Source organism: Myxine glutinosa, chromosome 9 (assembly GCF_964187855.1).
Source record: "Myxine glutinosa chromosome 9, kmMyxGlut1.1, whole genome shotgun sequence".
Taxonomy (NCBI): domain Eukaryota; kingdom Metazoa; phylum Chordata; class Myxini; order Myxiniformes; family Myxinidae; genus Myxine; species Myxine glutinosa.
This window is the reverse complement of record NC_136269.1, coordinates 148,329,510-148,349,667: the sequence shown is the minus strand read 5'-3', so window position 1 is coordinate 148,349,667 and position 20,158 is coordinate 148,329,510.

Sequence of the window (20,158 nt, the reverse complement as noted above, 5' to 3'; positions counted from 1 at the left end):
CTGTTGTTTCGTTTTCCCTTGATTCTGTGTGTTTCTCTTGATCTGTGTTCTGCCTCAGTTTTCTCTTCTCTGTTGTTTCGTTTTCCCTTGATTCTGTGTGTTTCTCTTGATCTGTGTTCTGCCTCAGTTTTCTCTTCTCTGGTGTTTCATTCTCACGCGATTTTCTCATTCTTAACTTAGACTCTTCTCTTCTTTGAGCAGTGCTTTTGCCTTTTGGTTTACCCATGATAAACTTCCGAATTTACAAAAAAATTGGAAGATATTTATATCGATGTGTGCTTAAAATGTAATTTGTGCAGTAAATCAACAAAATCAGACTTTATTTAAAGTCGGTTTTTTTCGTAACTTTTCGTTTTTCTTTAAACCTTTTGTTTAGGACAAAGATGATGTGAAATTTGCTATGGATTTTGGTGACTTTTCTCTTTTTGATGAGGTGCGATGGAGTTTGATAATGGCAGGACCACGCGTGATAACGATATGAAGAATGATACCAGGAACAGCACCTGAAAAGAGAAAAAAAACACAAATAAGAATATTTGTAAGTTTATATTAATTTCTGAATTGGTATTTATTTTACGACGTTTGGACGAAGGCAATTCTACCCGTCATCTAACGCCCTTGCATCGGGTGACACAATTGTGAATTCAGAATTCAGTAAACATGGTTCAGTAGGGAAAACCTCAATTTTTCAACCAGGATGAAAAACAAAACTTGCTTCATGCCGGGCCTGGGTTTGAACACACGGCCCTCCAGTTAGTCTGCTGTATCCGGTTTATAGGAAAATCAGATATGATTTCTTTCATTGCCCTATACCACAAACATGTTATACCTAATAATGAAGCCTGCAGAAGTAATGGTAACTTCGCCCCCAAAACTGTCATTTTAGATCATATAAACCGCCCTAAAATTGGCCCTTTGGATCTGTACGAATGTGTAGCATTCGTACCATGTTCTGTCCCTTTGGATGATTCAACAGCACCCATACTGCTTGGGTACCTAGTAAGGTCCTAAACCTGCTACATGCAAGATTAGAAAAGATGATTTTCGAGAAATGATAGAGTTTGAAATTCCAATGATAAAGTCCAATTTGAAGTTTCAGAAAATTCAAAAGCAGACAAATTCCAAAAATTATCTACTACTTTGAGGGGAGGAGCCCATACAATCAGTGTAACAAGTATTGAAAGAATCCACAATGAGCTCTTTGAGAAGATACACTTTGAAAAAAGTTGATAAGACACCGGCAGACAGATGACAGACGATGCCGGACGAATGAGTATCGGAAAAGCTCTGCTGACTATCACCACAGCAGATCTAAAAACTCTCACCAAAGTCAGCAGGTGATGTCAAGCGTTCGGCAAACAACTGTTCGGCAAACAAGTACAAAACTGCACCTGCAAAGAAAAAGTGAATATTCTCATCACCAAAAAACAATATTTTCCATTAAGATCAACATTGAAACAATTGAACTAATCATTCGAGCAGTTCCAACCGCTTGAATATTATTTACACAACTGTATTTATTTGCAAATCGCAGATGTAACTTTTGAGATATCAATTAGCTATTTCATAGGTATATTTATACGACAGGGGAACTAAAAATATAACATACAAGCATAGACACATTCAAAGTACATCGCCCCCACTTCAAATAAATAAATATCCTCCAGCGCGGCATTGCCGGGGCACCTTCGGCCTTCGGCGCCCGGCAATACCGCCGTGCAGCTCATAGACACTGTATTGGGATATCATATCTGATCATATCGGATATCATATCATAGACATATATCAAGAAAGACAAAAACCTCTCCGACATCCCCCCCTCCCCCCTTCACATGCCCCCCCCCCCCTTCACATGCCTCCCCCCCAAAGCCCTCTCCCTCCCACAGATCTCTCGATGTCTCCATGTCTCTCGGTCCCTGCTCTCAAATGTTGTGTTTGTGTCCTTCCCCCTCTCTCCCCATCTTGTCTACCACTCCCGATGTTATTTGTTTTATGTGTCTGTTTGTCTTTCTGTGTGATTAATGTTCGCTCTTTCACGAGCCTCGATCTTGTATACAAAAAAAAAAAAAAAAAAAAAAAAAGACAACATATCATAGACAACATATCATATCATAGACAACAGCGGGATATCATAGACAACATATCCTTTGGCGTCCGCTGATGCTGCACCGCGTGCATTGTGTACAAATGCACTTCTGAGGTAAATGTGCACAAATAATACTTCGGAGAGTGACATCGGCGGGCAATGAGATATCGTGTTATATATCGATTTTAGCCCGACAACTCAATGGTGAAAAATCACTTTAAAATTATCTGATCCGGATCCGGATTCGAAACGTCATCAAAATTGAATCACTTCTTTCTTGTCAGACACCCAACCAGTCCACCAAGTTTCGTCCAAATCTGTCCACAACATTTTGAGATATCCCGCTATGTATCGTTTTTGGCCCTATCTCCCAATGGTGAAGAATCACTTAAAAAATGATAGCAGCCGGGTCCGGATCTTCACCAAAATCGAATCATTTCGTCCTTGTCATATATGACATATGCTACCTCTCCGACAGATTCCGTCCAAATCCGCCCACAACTTTTTGAGATATCTTGTTCACAGACAAACAGACAAACAGACATGGGTAACACAGACACAGACACATAACACATCCTTCACCCACCTTCGATAGCAGGGGTAAATATGATTTATGGGTGAATATAATTTATGGGTAAATATGAATTATGAGTGAATGTTATGCCAGTAAATATGGGTAAATATGGCTAAATATTATGCAAGTGACCAAGCGGAGTGTGGGGGAGGGGGGGAGAGGGTGGAGGGGTTGTGGGGAGGGTGAGGGGAGATTTGTAATCGCATCTTTTTGAACTTCTGAATGAAGTGAATGTGTATAAAAAAAGCTTTTCTAAGGTGTATGTGTATATAAAATCTCAGTCTCACAATTTCCTCGCGTGCTTTAGTACGGAGCTCCACCAGGGTTAAGACCGAGTGTCTCAGTAACGTCCTTTCCGGCGTCACCATAGCTACGACTGGGTGGTGTCAGCAACGTCATTTCCGGCGTCACGGTCACGTGCACCAGCGTTTTGCCTCGTTCGGGGCGGGGTGTAATCGATTTGCGTTTCCATGTATAATGCCAGAGCCCGAGGCTGCGTTATCCAAAATATGATGAACGAGAACGGCACTTGGAACATCGCCCCCGCCAGGCTAAGCAGTTTATGTTTGTATGCACTGATAGACCAGATCTGGATTCGGACCTGAACCAAAATCGAATCGGCTTGTTCCTGTCACCGAACCAACTCATCCACCTAGTTTAGTCATAACTCATCCATTAATTTTTTAAATATCATGTTATATATCGCTTTTGGTTTGATCTCTCAATGGTGAAGAATCACTGAGGAAATTAAATAATTCTTGTAGCCGAATCCATGTCCACATCTTCACCAAAATCACATCGATTCTGCCTTGTCACACCCAACCTGTCCACCAAGTTTCGTCCGAAACTGTCCACAACTTTTTGAGATATCCTGCTGTGCATCGTTTTTGGCCCCATCTCCCAATGGTGCAGAATATTTTTTTTGCACCTCCATATCTCCGAAAGTGCTGAATAGAAAAAATTGAGACATGGCTCATTGTAAAGAACTCTCCATGTGGAATAAAATATGTTAATGATGACGTCATACGTCACGTGGTTCGGCCGCCATCTTGGAAAAACCGAAAAACTTTGCATCATCTATCTCCAAAAGTGCTGAACAGAAAAAAATTGCGACATGGCTCAATGTAAAGAACTCTCCATGTGGAATGAAATATGTTAATGATGACGTCATCGGTCACGTGGTTCGGCCGCCATCTTGGAAAAACCGAAAAACTTTGCACCTCCACATCTCCAAATGTCCTGAATAGAAAAAATTGAGACATGGCTCATTGTAAAGAACTCTCCATGGGGAATAAAATATGTTAATGATGACGTCATCGGTCACGTGGTTCAGCCGCCATATTTGTCCTAAATGGCCGATAAAAAAGTAAATTCCGGCAAGTCCTCGGTCTCTGACCGATTTTTCATCTGTCTGTCTGTCTGTCTGTTTGCAGCACTGCGTCTACACCGTTGCACGGAGAATCACCAAACTTTGCACACATATTGGTCTTGCCCTGGAATAGACTGTGCCCAATTGATGACGTCATCGGTGACGTGGTTCGGCCGCCATCTTGGAAAAACCGAAAAACGTTGCACCTCTATATCTCCGAAAGTACTGAACAGAAAAAATTGAGACACGGCTCATTGTAAAGAACTCTCCATGGGGAATAAAATATGTTAATGATGACGTCATATGTCACGTGGTCGGCCGCCATCTTGGAAAAACGGCAAAACTTTGCACCACTATATCGCCAAAAGTGCTGAACAGAAAAAATTGAGACATGGCTCATTGTAAAGAACTCCACATGGGGAATAAAATATGTTAATGATGACGTCATCAGTCACGTGGTCGGCCGCCATCTTGGAAAACGGCAAAACTTTGAACCACGAAATCTCCAAAAGTGCTGAACAGAAAAAATTGAGACATGGCTCATTGTAAAGAACTCTCCATGGGGAATAAAATATGTTAATGATGTCATATGTCACGTGGTCGGCCGCCATCTTGGAAAAACCGAAATATTTTGCACCTCCATATCTCTGAATGTGCTGAATAGAAAAAATTGAGACATGGCTCATTGTAAAGAACTCTCCATGGGGAATAAAATATGTTAATGATGACGTCATCGGTCAGGTGGTTCGGCCGCCATCTTGGAAAAACCGAAAAACTTTGCACCTCCATATCTCCGAAACTGCTGAACAGAAAAAATAGAGACATGGATCATTGCAAAGAACTCTCCATGGGGAATAAAATCTGTTAATGATGACGTCATCAGTCACGTGGTTCGGCCGCCATCTTGGAAAAACTTTGCACCTCGATATCTCCGAAAGTGCTGAACAGAGAAAATAGAGACATGGCTCATTGTGAAGAACTCTCCATGGGGAATAAAATATGTTAATGATGACGTCATCGGTCACGTGGTTCAGCCACCATATTTGTCCTAAATGGCCGATAAAAAAGTAAATTCCGGCAAGTCCTCGGTCTCTGACCGATTTTTCATTTGTCTGTTTGTCTGTTTGTCTGTTTGTCTGTCTGTTTGTCTGTCTGTTTGCAGCACTGCGTCTACACCGTTGCACGGAGAATCGCCAAACTTTGCACACATATTGGTCTTGCCCTGGAATAGACTGTGCCCAATTGATGACGTCATCGGTCAGGTGGTTCGGCCGCCATCTTGGAAAAACCGAAAAAATTTGCACCTCTATATCTCCGAAAGTACTGTACTGAAAAAATTGAGACATGGCTCATTGTAAAGAACTCTCCATGGGGAATAAAATATGTTAATGATGACGTCATATGTCACGTGGTCGGCCGCCATCTTGGAAAAAAGGCAAAAATTTGCACCACTATATCTCCAAAAGTGCTGAACAGAAAAAATTGAGACATGGCTCATTGTAAAGAACTCTCCATGGGGAATAAAATATGTTAATGATGACGTCATCAGTCACGTGGTCGGCCGCCATCTTGGAAAACCGAAAAACTTAGCACCTCCATATCTCCAAAAGTCCTGAATAGAAAAAATTGAGACATGGCTCATTGTAAAGAACTCTCCATGGGGAATAAAATATGTTAATGATGACGTCATTGGTCACGTGGTTCGGCCGCCATCTTGGAAAAACTTTGCACCTCGATATCTCCGAAAGTGCTGAACAGAAAAAATTGAGACATGGCTCATTGTGAAGAACTCTCCACGGGGAATAAAATATGTTAATGATGACGTCATCGGTCACGTGGTTCAGCCACCATATTTGTCCTAAATGGCCGATAAAAAAGTAAATTCCGGCAAGTCCTCGGTCTCTGACCGATTTTTCATTACTTGCCGGAAAAGATTCCGGCAAGTATGTTGATCTGTTCGTTTGTTACTTGCCGGAAAAGATTCCGGCAAGTATGTTGATCTGTTCGTTTGTTTGTCTGTTTGTCTGTTTGTCTGTTTGTCTGTTTGTCTGTTTGCAGCACTACGTCTACACCGTTGCACGTAGAATCACCAAACTTTGCACACGTATTTGTCTTGCCCTCTAATATACTGTGCCCAAATGATGACGTCATCGGTCACGTGGTTCGGCCGCCATCTTGGAAAAACCGAAAAATTTTGCACCTCGATATCTCAAAGTGCTGAACAGAAAAAATTGAGACATGGCTCATTGTAAAGAACTCTCCATGGGGAATAAAATATGTTAATGATGACGTCATCGGTCACGTGGTTCGGCCGCCATCTTGGAAAAAACGAAAATTTTTGCACCTCCATATCTCCGAAAGTACTGAACAGAAAAAATTGAGACATGGCTCATTGTAAAGAACTCTAGATGGGGAATAAAATATGTTAATGATGACGTCATTGGTCACGTGGTTCGGCCGCCATCTTGGAAAAACCGGAAAACTTTCTATATGTAGAATCTTTCTATACGTAGAATAGCCAAACTTTGCACACTTATTTGTCTTGCCCTCTAATATACTGTGCCCAAATGATGACGTCATCGGTCACGTGGTTCGGCCGCCATCTTGGAAAAAATTTGCACCTCCATATCTCCGAAAGTGCTGAATAGAAAAAATTGAGACATGGCTCATTGTAAAGAACTGTGCATGGGGAATAAAATATGTTAATGATGACGTCATCAGTCACGTGGTTCGGCGGCCATCTTGGAAAAACCGAAAAAAATTTGCACCTCTATATCTCCGAAAGTACTGAACAGAAAAAATTGCGACATGGCTCATTGTAAAGAACTCTCCATGGGGAATAAAATATGTAAATGATGACGTCATCAGTCACGTGGTTCGGTCTACATCTTCGAAAAACGGCAAAACGTTGCGCCACTATATCTCCAAAAGTGCTGAACAGAAAAAATTGAGACATGGCTCATTGTAAAGAACTCTCCATGGGGAATAAAATATGTTAATGATGACGTCATATGTCACGTGGTCGGCCGCCATCTTGGAAAAACGGCAAAACTTTGCACCACTATATCTCCAAAAGTGCTGAACAGAAAAAATTGAGACATGGCTCATTGTAAAGAACTCTCCATGGGGAATAAAATATGTTAATGACGACGTCATCAGTCACGTTGTCGGCCGCCATCTTGGGAAAACGGCAAAACTTTGCACCACAAAATCTCCAAAAGAGCTGAACAGAAAAAATTGAGACATGGCTCATTGTAAAGAACTCTCCATGGGGAATAAAATATGTTAATGATGATGTCATATGTCACGTGGTCGGCCGCCATCTTGGAAAAACGGCAAAACTTTGCACCACTATATCTCCAAAAGTGCTGAACAGAAAAAATTGAGACATGGCTCATTGTAAAGAACTCTCCATGGGGAATAAAATTTGTTAATGATGCCGTCATATGTCACGTGGTCGGCCGCCATCTTGGAAAAACGGCAAAACTTTGCACCACTATATCTCCAAAAGTGCTGAACAGAAAAAATTGAGACATGGCTCATTGTAAAGAACTCTCCATAGGGAATAAAATATGTTGATGATGACGTCATCAGTCACGTGGTTCGGTCGCCATATTTGTCCTAAATGGCCGATAAAAAAGTACATTCCGGCAAGTCCTCGGTCTCTGACCGATTTTTCATTACTTGCCGGAAAAATTTCCGGCAAGTATGTTGATCTGTTCGTTTGTTACTTGCCGGAAAAGATTCCGGCAAGTATGTTGAGCTGTTCGTTTGTCTGTCTGTCTGTTTGTCTGTCTGTTTGCAGCACTATGTCTACACCGTTGCACGTAGAATCGCCAAACTTTGCACACATATTGGTCTTGCCCGGGAATAGACTGTGCCCAATTGATGACGTCATCGGTCACGTGGTTTGGCCGCCATCTTGGAAAAACTTTGCACCTCCATATCTCCGAAAGTGCTGAACAGAAAAAATTGAGACATGGCTCATTGTAAAGAACTCTCCATGGGGAATAAAATGTGTTAATGATGATGTCATCAGTCACGTGGTTCGGCCGCCATCTTGGAAAATGGCAAAACTTTGCACCACTATATCTCCAAAAGTGCTGAACAGAAAAAATTCAGCCATGGCTCATTGTAAAGAACTCTCCATAGGGAATAAAATATGTTAATGATGACGTCATCGGTCACGTGGTTCGACCGCCATATTTGTCCGAAATGGCCGATAAAAAAGTAAATTCCGGCAAGTCCTCGGTCTCTGACCGATTTTTCATCTGTCTGTCTGTCTGTCTGTCTGTTTGTCTGTTTGCAGCACTGCGTCTACACCGTTGCACGTAGAATCGCCAAACTTTGCACACATATTGGTCTTGACCTGGAGTAGACTGTGCCCAATTGATGACGTCATCGGCGACGTGGTTCGGCCGCCATCTTGGAAAAACCGAAAAACTTTGCATCACGAAATCTCCAAAAGTGCTGAACAGAAAAAATTGAGACATGGCTCATTGTAAAGAACTCTCCATGGGGAATAAAATATGTAAATGATGACGTCATCAGTCACGTGGTTCGGTCGCCATCTTGGAAAAACGGCAAAACGTTGCGCCACTATATCTCCAAAAGTGCTGAACAGAAAAAATTGAGACATGGCTCATTGTAAAGAACTCTCCATGGGGAATAAAATATGTTAATGATGACGTCATATGTCACGTGGTCGGCCGCCATCTTGGAAAAACGGCAAAACTTTGCACCACTATATCTCCAAAAGTGCTGAACAGAAAAAATTGAGACATGGCTCATTGTAAAGAACTCTCCATGTGGAATAAAATATGTTAATGATGACGTCATCAGTCACGTGGTCGGCCGCCATCTTGGAAAAACGGCAAAACTTTGCACCACGAAATCTCCAAAAGTGCTGAACAGAAAAAATTGAGACATGGCTCATTGTAAAGAACTCTCCATGGGGAATAAAATATGTTAATGATGATGTCATATGTCACGTGGTCGGCCGCCATCTTGGAAAAATGGCAAAACTTTGCACCACGATATCTCCAAAAGTGCTGAACAGAAAAAATTGAGACATGGCTCATTGTAAAGAACTCTCCATGGGGAATAAAATTTGTTAATGATGACGTCATATGTCACGTGGTTCGGCCGCCATCTTGGAAAAACCGAAAAACTTAGCACCTCTATGTGTCCAAAAGTGCTGAATAGAAAAAATTGAGACATGCCTCATTGTAAAGAACTCTCCATGGGGAATAAAATATGTTAATGATGACGTCATCGGTCACGTGGTTCGGCCGCCATATTTGTCCTAAATGGCGGATAAAAAAGTACATTCCGGCAAGTCCTCGGTCTCTGACCGATTTTTCATCTGTCTGTTTGTCTGTCTGTCTGTCTGTTTGCAGCACTGCTTCTACACCGTTGCACGTAGAATCGCCAAACTTTGCACAAATATTGGTCTTTCCCTGAAATAGACTGTGCCCAATTGATGACGTCATCGGTGACGTGGTTCGGCCGCCATATTGGAAAAACCGAAAAACTTTGCACCTCTATATCTCCGAAAGTACTGAACAGAAAAAATTGAGACATGGCTCATTGTAAAGAACTCTCCATGGGGAATAAAATATGTTAATGATGATGTCATAGGTTCCTCCATTATGACGTCATAATTCGCCAAGTACAAAACTTCATCCGATCAAGATGAAATTTCTTGAGCATCATCAAGGAATAAATTAGTTTAGAAAACAAGTAATGATGACTTCATCGGTCACGTGGTTTGGCCGCCATATTTGTCCTAAATGGCCGATAAAAAAGTACATTCCGGCAAGTCCTCGGTCTCTGACCGATTTTTCATCTGTTTGTTACTTGCCGGAAAAATTTTTCCGGCAAGTATGTTGATCTGTTCGTTTGTCTGTTTGTCTGTCTGTTTGTCTGTCTGTCTGTTTGCAGCACTGCGTCTACACCGTTGCACGGAGAATCGCCAAACTTTGCACACATATTCGTCTTGGCCTGGAATAGACTGTGCCCAATTGATGACGTCATCGGTGACGTGGTTCGGCCGCCATCTTGGAAAAACCGAAAAACTTTGCACCTCTATATCTCCGAAAGTACTGAACAGAAAAAATTGAGACATGGCTCATTGTAAAGAACTCTCCACGGGGAATAAAATATGTAAATGATGACGTCATCGGTCACGTGGTTCGGCCGCCATCTTGGAAAAAACGAAAAATTTTGCACCTCCATATCTCTGAATGTGCTGAATAGAAAAAATTGAGACATGGCTCATTGTAAAGAACTCTCCATGGGGAATAAAATATGTTAATGATGATGCCATCGGTCACGTGGTTCGGCCGCCATCTTGGAAAAACGGCAGAAACTTTGCACCACTATATCTCCAAAAGTGCAGAATGGAAAGAATTGAGACATGGCTCATTGTCAAGAACTCTCCATGCGGAATAAAATATGTTAATGATGACGTCATCGGTCAGGTGGTTCGGCCGCCATCTTGGAAAAACCGAAAAAGTTTGCACCTCCATATCTTCGAAAGTGCTGAACAGAAAAAATAGAGACATGGATCATTGTAAATAACTCTCCATGGGGAATAAAATATGTTAATGATGACGTCATCAGTCACGTGGTTCGGCCGCCATCTTGGAAAAACCGAAAAACTTTACACCTCCATATCTCCGAAAGTGCTGAACAGAAAAAATTGAGACATGGCTCATTGTAAATATCTCTCCATGGGGAATAAAATATGTTACTGATGACGTCATCAGTCACGTGGTTCGGCCGCCATCTTGGAAAAACCGAAAAACTTTGCACTTCCATATCTCCGAAAGTGCTGAATAGAAAAAATTGAGACATGGCTCATTGTAAAGAACCCTCCATGGGGAATAAAATATGTTAATGATGATATCATCGGTCACGTGGGTCGGCCGCCATCTTGGAAAAACCGAAAAACTTTGCATCATCTATCTCCAAAAGTGCTGAACAGAAAAAAATTGCGACATGGCTCAATGTAAAGAATCCTCCAAGGGGAATAAAATGTTAATGATGACGCATATGTCACGTGGTCGGCCGCCATCTTGGAAAAACCGAAAAACTTTGCACCTCCATATCTCCGAAAGTGCTGAATAGAAAAAATCGAGACATGGCTCATTGTAAAGAACTCTCCATGGGGAATAATGTTAATGATGACGTCATCGGTCACGTGGTTCGTCCGCCATATTTGTCCTAAATGGCCGATAAAAAAGTAAATTCCGGCAAGTCCTCGGTCTCCGACCGATTTTTCATTTGTCTGTCTGTCTGTCTGTCTGTTTGTCTGTTTGCAGCACTACGTCTACACCGTTGCACGTAGAATCGCCAAACTTGGCACACATATTGGTCTTGCCCTCTAATATACTGTGCCCAAATGATGACGTCATCGGTCACGTGGTTCGGCCGCCATCTTGGAAAAACCGAAAAAATTTGCACCTCGATATCTCAAAGTGCTGAACAGAAAAAATTGAGACATGGCTCATTGTGAAGAACTCTCCATGGGGAATAAAACATGTTAATGATGACGTCATCAGTCACGTGGTTCGGCCGCCATCTTGGAAAAACCGAAAAACTTTGCACCTCTATATCTCCGAAAGTACTGAACAGAAAAAATTGAGACATGGCTCATTGTAAAGAACTCTCCATGGGGAATAAAATATGTTAATGATGACGTCATATGTCACGTGGTCGGCCGCCATCTTGGAAAAACGGCAAAACTTTGCACCACTATATCTCCAAAAGTGCTGAACAGAAAAAATTGAGACATGGCTCGTTGTAAAGAACTCTCCATGGGGAATAAAATATGTTAATGATGACGTCATATGTCACGTGGATCGGCCGCCATCTTGGGAAAAAATTGCACCTCCATATCTGAAAGTGCTGAATAGAAAAAATTGAGACATGGCTCGTTGTAAAGAACTCTCCATGGGGAATAAAATATGTTAATGATGACATCATCGGTCACGTGTTTCGGCCGCCATATTTGTCCTAAATGGCCGATAAAAAAGTACATTCCGGCAAGTCCTCGGTCTCTGACCGATTTTTCATTACTTGCCGGAAAAGATTCCGGCAAGTATGTTGAGCTGTTCGTTTGTCTGTCTGTCTGTTTGTCTGTCTGTTTGCAGCACTATGTCTACACCGTTGCACGTAGAATCGCCAAACTTTGCACACATATTGGTCTTGCCCGGGAATAGACTGTGCCCAATTGATGACGTCATCGGTCACGTGGTTTGGCCGCCATCTTGGAAAAACTTTGCACCTCCATATCTCCGAAAGTGCTGAACAGAAAAAATTGAGACATGGCTCATTGTAAAGAACTCTCCATGGGGAATAAAATGTGTTAATGATGATGTCATCAGTCACGTGGTTCGGCCGCCATCTTGGAAAATGGCAAAACTTTGCACCACTATATCTCCAAAAGTGCTGAACAGAAAAAATTCAGCCATGGCTCATTGTAAAGAACTCTCCATAGGGAATAAAATATGTTAATGATGACGTCATCGGTCACGTGGTTCGACCGCCATATTTGTCCGAAATGGCCGATAAAAAAGTAAATTCCGGCAAGTCCTCGGTCTCTGACCGATTTTTCATCTGTCTGTCTGTCTGTCTGTCTGTTTGTCTGTTTGCAGCACTGCGTCTACACCGTTGCACGTAGAATCGCCAAACTTTGCACACATATTGGTCTTGACCTGGAGTAGACTGTGCCCAATTGATGACGTCATCGGTGACGTGGTTCGGCCGCCATCTTGGAAAAACCGAAAAACTTTGCATCACGAAATCTCCAAAAGTGCTGAACAGAAAAAATTGAGACATGGCTCATTGTAAAGAACTCTCCATGGGGAATAAAATATGTAAATGATGACGTCATCAGTCACGTGGTTCGGTCGCCATCTTGGAAAAACGGCAAAACGTTGCGCCACTATATCTCCAAAAGTGCTGAACAGAAAAAATTGAGACATGGCTCATTGTAAAGAACTCTCCATGGGGAATAAAATATGTTAATGATGACGTCATATGTCACGTGGTCGGCCGCCATCTTGGAAAAACGGCAAAACTTTGCACCACTATATCTCCAAAAGTGCTGAACAGAAAAAATTGAGACATGGCTCATTGTAAAGAACTCTCCATGTGGAATAAAATATGTTAATGATGACGTCATCAGTCACGTGGTCGGCCGCCATCTTGGAAAAACGGCAAAACTTTGCACCACGAAATCTCGAAAAGTGCTGAACAGAAAAAATTGAGACATGGCTCATTGTAAAGAACTCTCCATGGGGAATAAAATTTGTTAATGATGACGTCATATGTCACGTGGTTCGGCCGCCATCTTGGAAAAACCGAAAAACTTAGCACCTCTATGTGTCCAAAAGTGCTGAATAGAAAAAATTGAGACATGCCTCATTGTAAAGAACTCTCCATGGGGAATAAAATATGTTAATGATGACGTCATCGGTCACGTGGTTCGGCCGCCATATTTGTCCTAAATGGCGGATAAAAAAGTACATTCCGGCAAGTCCTCGGTCTCTGACCGATTTTTCATCTGTCTGTTTGTCTGTCTGTCTGTCTGTTTGCAGCACTGCTTCTACACCGTTGCACGTAGAATCGCCAAACTTTGCACAAATATTGGTCTTTCCCTGAAATAGACTGTGCCCAATTGATGACGTCATCGGTGACGTGGTTCGGCCGCCATATTGGAAAAACCGAAAAACTTTGCACCTCTATATCTCCGAAAGTACTGAACAGAAAAAATTGAGACATGGCTCATTGTAAAGAACTCTCCATGGGGAATAAAATATGTTAATGATGACGTCATCAGTCACGTGGTCGGCCGCCATCTTGGAAAAACAGCAAAACGTTGCACCACTATATCTCCAAAAGTGCTGAACAGAAAAAATTGAGACATGCCTCATTTTAAAGAACTCTCCATGGGGAATAAAATATGTTAATGATGATGTCATATGTCACGTGGTCGGCCGCCATCTTGGAAAAACGGAAAAACTTTGCACCACTATATTTCCAAAAGTGCTGAACAGAAAAAATTGAGACATGGCTCATTGTAAAGAACTCTCCATGGGGAATAAAATATGTTAATTATGACGTCATCGGTCACGTGGTTCAGCCGCCATATTTGTCCTAAATGGCCGATAAAAAAGTACATTCCGGCAAGTCCTCGGTCTCTGACCGATTTTTCATCTGTTTGTCTGTCTGTTTGTCTGTCTGTCTGTTTGCAGCACTGCGTCTACACCGTTGCACGTAGAATCGCCAAACTTTGCACACATATTGGTCTTGCCCTGGAATAGACTGTGCCCAATTGATGACGTCATCGGTGACGTGGTTCGGCCGCCATCTTGGAAAAACCGAAAAACTTTGCACTTCTATATCTCCGAAAGTACTGAACAGAAAAAATTGAGACATGGCTCATTGTAAAGAACTCTAGATGGGGAATAAAATATGTTAATGATGACGTCATTGGTCACGTGGTTCGGCCGCCATCTTGGAAAAACCGGAAAACTTTCTATATGTAGAATCTTTCTATACGTAGAATAGCCAAACTTTGCACACTTATTTGTCTTGCCCTCTAATATACTGTGCCCAAATGATGACGTCATCGGTCACGTGGTTCGGCCGCCATCTTGGAAAAAATTTGCACCTCCATATCTCCGAAAGTGCTGAATAGAAAAAATTGAGACATGGCTCATTGTAAAGAACTGTGCATGGGGAATAAAATATGTTAATGATGTCGTCATCGGTCACGTGGTTCGGCCGCCATCTTGGAAAATCCGAAAAACGTTGCACCTCTATCTCCAAAAGTGCTGAACAGAAAAAATTGAGACATGGCTCATTGGAAAGAACTCTCCAGGGGGAATAAAATATGTTAATGATGACGTCATCGTTCACGTGATTCGGCCGCCATCTTGGAAAATCCGAAAAACTTTGCACCTCCATATCTCCGAAAGTGCTGAATAGAAAAAATTGAGACATGGCTCATTGTAAAGAACTCTCCATGGGGAATAAAATATGTTAATGATGACGTCATATGTCACGTGGTCGGCCGCCATCTTGGAAAAACGGCAAAACTTTGCACCACTATATCTCCAAAAGTGCTGAACAGAAAAAATTGAGACATGGCTCATTGGAAAGAACTCTCCATGGGGAATAAAATATGTTAATGATGACGTCATATGTCACGTGGTTCGGCCGCCATCTTGGAAAAAAAATGCACCTCCATATCTCTGAAAGTGCTGAATATAAAAAATTGAGACATGGCTCATTGAAAAGAACTCTCCATGGGGAATAAAATAAGTTACTGATGACGTCATCTATCACGTGTTTCGGCCACCATATTTGTCCTAAATGGCCGATAAAAAAGTACATTCCGGCAAGTCCTCGGTCTCTGACCGATTTTTCATCTGTTTGTCTGTTTGTCTGTTTGCAGCACTGCGTCTACACCGTTGCACGTAGAATCGCCAAACTTGGCACACATATTGGTCTTGCCCTCTAATATACTGTGCCCAAATGATGACGTCATCGGTCACGTGGTTCGGCCGCCATCTTGGAAAAACCGAAAAAATTTGCACCTCGATATCTCAAAGTGTTGAACAGAAAAAATTGAGACATGGCTCATTGTGAAGAACTCTCCATGGGGAATAAAACATGTTAATGATGACGTCATCAGTCGCGTGGTTCGGCCGCCATCTTGGAAAAACCGAAAAAATTTGCACCTCCATATCTCCAAAAGTACTGAACCGAAAAAATTGAGACATGGCTCATTGTAAAGAACTCTCCATGGGGAATCAAATATGTTAATGATGACGTCATCAGTCACGTGGTTCGGCCGCCATCTTGGAAAAACTTTGCACCTCTATATCTCCGAAAGTGCTGAACAGAAAAAAATTGAGACATGGCTCATTGTAAAGAACTCTCCATGGGGAATAAAATATGTAAATGATGATGTCATATGTCACGTGGTCGGCCGCCATCTTGGAAAAACGGCAAAAAATTTGCACCACTATATCTCCAAAAGTGCTGAACAGAAAAAATTGAGACATGGCTCATTGTAAAGAACTCTCCATGGGGAATAAAATTTGTTAATGATGACGTCATATGTCACGTGGTTCGGCCGCCATCTTGGAAAAACCGAAAAACCTAACACCTCCATATCTCTGAAAGTGCTGAATAGAAAAAATTGAGACATGACTCATTGTAAAGAACTCTCCATGGGGAATACAATATGTTAATAATGACGTCATCGGTCACGTGGTTTAGCCGCCATCTTGGAAAAACCTAGCACCTCCATATCTCCGAAAGTGCTGAATAGAAAAAATTGAGACATGGCTCATTGTAATGAACTCTCCATGGGGAATAAAATATGTTAATAATGACGTCATCGGTCACGTGGGTTAGCCGCCATCTTGGAAAAACCTAGCACCTCCATATCTCCGAAAGTGCTGAATAGAAAAAATTGAGACATGACTCATTGTAAAGAACTCTCCATGGGGAATAATATATGTTAATGATGACGTCATCGGTCACATGGTTCGGCCGCCATATTTGGCCTAAATGGCCGATAAAAAAGTACATTCCGGCAAGTCCTCGGTCTCTGACCGATTTTTCATCTGTCTGTTTGTCTGTCTGTCTGTCTGTCTGTCTGTCTGTCTGTCTGTTTGCAGCACTGCGTCTACACCGTTGCACGGCGAATCGCCAAACTTTGCACACATATTGGTCTTGCCCTGGAATAGACTGTGCCCAATTGATGACGTCATCGGTGACGTGGTTCGGCCGCCATCTTGGAAAAACTGAAAAACCTTGCACCTCTATATCTCCGAAAGTACTGAACAGAAAAAATTGAGACATGGCTCATTGTAAAGAACTCTCCATGGGGAATAAAATATGTAAATGATGACGTCATCAGTCACGTGGTTCGGTCGCCATCTTGGAAAAACGGCAAAACGTTGCGCCACTATATCTCCAAAAGTGCTGAACAGAAAAAATTGAGACATGGCTCATTGTAAAGAACTCTCCATGGGGAATAAAATATGTTAATGATGACGTCATATGTCACGTGGTCGGCCGCCATCTTGGAAAAACGGCAAAACTTTGCACCACTATATCTCCAAAAGTGCTGAACAGAAAAAATTGAGACATGGCTCATTGTAAAGAACTCTCCATGGGGAATAAAATATGTTAATGATGACGTCATCAGTCGCGTGGTCGGCCGCCATCTTCGAAAAACCGAAAAACCTAGCACCTCCATATCTCCGAAAGTGCTGAATAGAAAAAATTGAGACATGGCTCATTGTCAAGAACTCTCCATGTGGAATAAAATATGTTAATGATGACGTCATCGGTCACGTGGTGCGGCCGCCATCTTGGAAAAACGGGAAAAAAATTCACCTCCATATCTCCGAAAGTGCTGAATAGAAAAAATTGAGACATGGCTCATTGGAAAGAACTCTCCAGGGGGAATAAAATAAGTTAATGATGACGTCATCGGTCACGTGGTTCGGCCGCCATCTTGGAAAATCCGAAAAACGTTGCACCTCTATCTCCAAAAGTGCTGAACAGAAAAAATTGAGACATGGCTCATTGGAAAGAACTCTCCAGGGGGAATAAAATATGTTAATGATGTCGTCATCGGTCACGTGGTTCGGCCGCCATCTTGGAAAAACGGCAAAAATTTGCACCACTATATCTCCAAAAGTGCTGAACAGAAAAAAATTGAGACATGGCTCATTGTAAAGAACTCCCGATGGTGAACAAAATATGTTAATGATGACGTCATCAGTCACGTGGTTCGGCCGCCATCTTGGAAAAACCGAAAATATTTGCACTGCTATATCTCCGAAAGTACTGAACAGAAAAAATTGAGACATGGCTCATTGCAAAGAACTCTCCATGGGGAATAAAATATGTTAATGATGATGTCATCAGTCACGTGGTCGGCCGCCATCTTGGAAAAACGGCAAAACTTTGCTCCACTATATCTCCAAAAGTGCTGAACAGAAAAAATTGAGACATGGCTCATTGTAAAGAACTCTCCATGGTGAATAAAATATGTTAATGATGGCGTCATATGTCACGTGGTCGGCGGCCATCTTGGAAAAACGGCAAAACTTTGCACCACTATATCTCCAAAAGTGCTGAACAGAAAAAATTGAGCCATGGCTCATTGTAAAGAAGTCTCCACGGGGAATAAACTATGTTAATGATGATGCCATCGGTTACGTGGTTCGGCCGCCATCTTGGAAAAACCGAAAAACATTGCACCTCCATATCTCCGAAAGTGCTGAATAGAAAGAATTGAGACATGGCTCATTGTAAAGAACTCTCCATGGGAAATAAAATATGTTAATGATGACGTCATCGGTGACGTGGTTCGGCCGCCATCTTGGAAAAACCGAAAAACCTTGCACTTCTATATCTCCGAAAGTACTGAACAGAAAAATTGAGACATGGCTCATTGTAAAGAACTCCCGATGGTGAACAAAATATGTTAATGATGACATCATCAGTCACGTGGTCGGCCGCCATCTTGGAAAAACGGCAAAACTTTGCACCACGAAATCTCCAAAAGTGCTGAACAGAAAAAATTGAGACATGGCTCATTGTAAAGAACTCTCGATGGGGAATAAAATATGTTAATGATGACATCATCAGTCACGTGGTCGGCCGCCATCTTGGAAAAACGGCAAAACTTTGCACCACGAAATCTCCAAAAGTGCTGATCAGAAAAAATTGAGACATGGCTCATTGTAAAGAACTCTCCATGGGGAATAAAATTTGTTAATGATGACGTCATATGTCAGGTGGTTCGGCCGCCATCTTGGAAAAACCGAAAAATTTTGCACCTCCATATCTCTGAATGTGCTGAATAGAAAAAATTGAGACATGGCTCATTGTAAAGAACTCTCCATGGGGAATAAAATATGTTAATGATGATGCCATCGGTCACGTGGTCGGCCGCCATCTTGGAAAAACGGCATAACTTTGCACCACTATATCTCCAAAAGTGCTGAACAGAAAAAATTGAGACATGGCTCATTGTAAAGAACTCTCCATGGGGAATAAAATATGTTAATGATGACGTCACCAGTCACGTGGTTCGGCCGCCATCTTGGAAAAACCGAAAAACTTTGCACCTCCATATCTCCGAAAGTACTGAATAGAAAAAATTGAGACATGGCTCATTGTAAAGAACTCTCCATGGGGAATAAAATATGTTAATGATGATATCATCGGTCACGTGGTTCGGCCGCCATCTTGGAAAAACCGAAAAACTTAGCACCTCCATATCTCCGAAAGTACTGAATAGAAAAAATTGAGACATGGCTCATTGTAAAGAACTCTCCATGGGGAATAAAATATGTTAATGATGATATCATCGGTCACGTGGTTCGGCCGCCATCTTGGAAAAACCGAAAAACTTAGCACCTCTATGTGTCCAAAAGTGCTGAATAGAAAAAATTGAGACATGGCTAATTGTAAAGAATCCTCCATGTGGAATAAAATATGTTAATGATGACGTCATCGGTCACGTGGTTCAGCCGCCATCTTGGAAAAACCAAAAAACCTTGCACCTCGATATCTCCAAAAGTGCTGAATAGAAAAAATTGAGACATGGCTCATTGTAAAGAACTCTCCATGGGGAATAAAATATGTTAATGATGACGTCATAGGTGCCTCCCTTATGACGTCATAATTACATTTAACTCTGTCTGCAATATAACAGATGTTCTCAGCTTCATCAGTCGTAATTTCTTTGTAATCTTTGATCCAAACACCACTCATTTTGGTATTTAACTAAAAACAAGTCACATCCAGGAATAAAGATCGACCTGACAAAGAACAATACTAGAGATACTTTCTGACCAGTTTCAGCCATTCTAGAATGTCATTGAACTTTCAACTGAGTCGATTGAATGTTATGAAGGCTGTGTCCACTAGCACTGAGTAGAAAATCAAAGGTTGTGAAGAGTAAGATCACACAAGTGCATTATATGCAAGATGAGATACTATCTTTAATACAGATGCTCAGAACACATGTGCACAACATACTACTCTGTACCAGAAATGTGAAATGTGATATTGAGTGTATGTC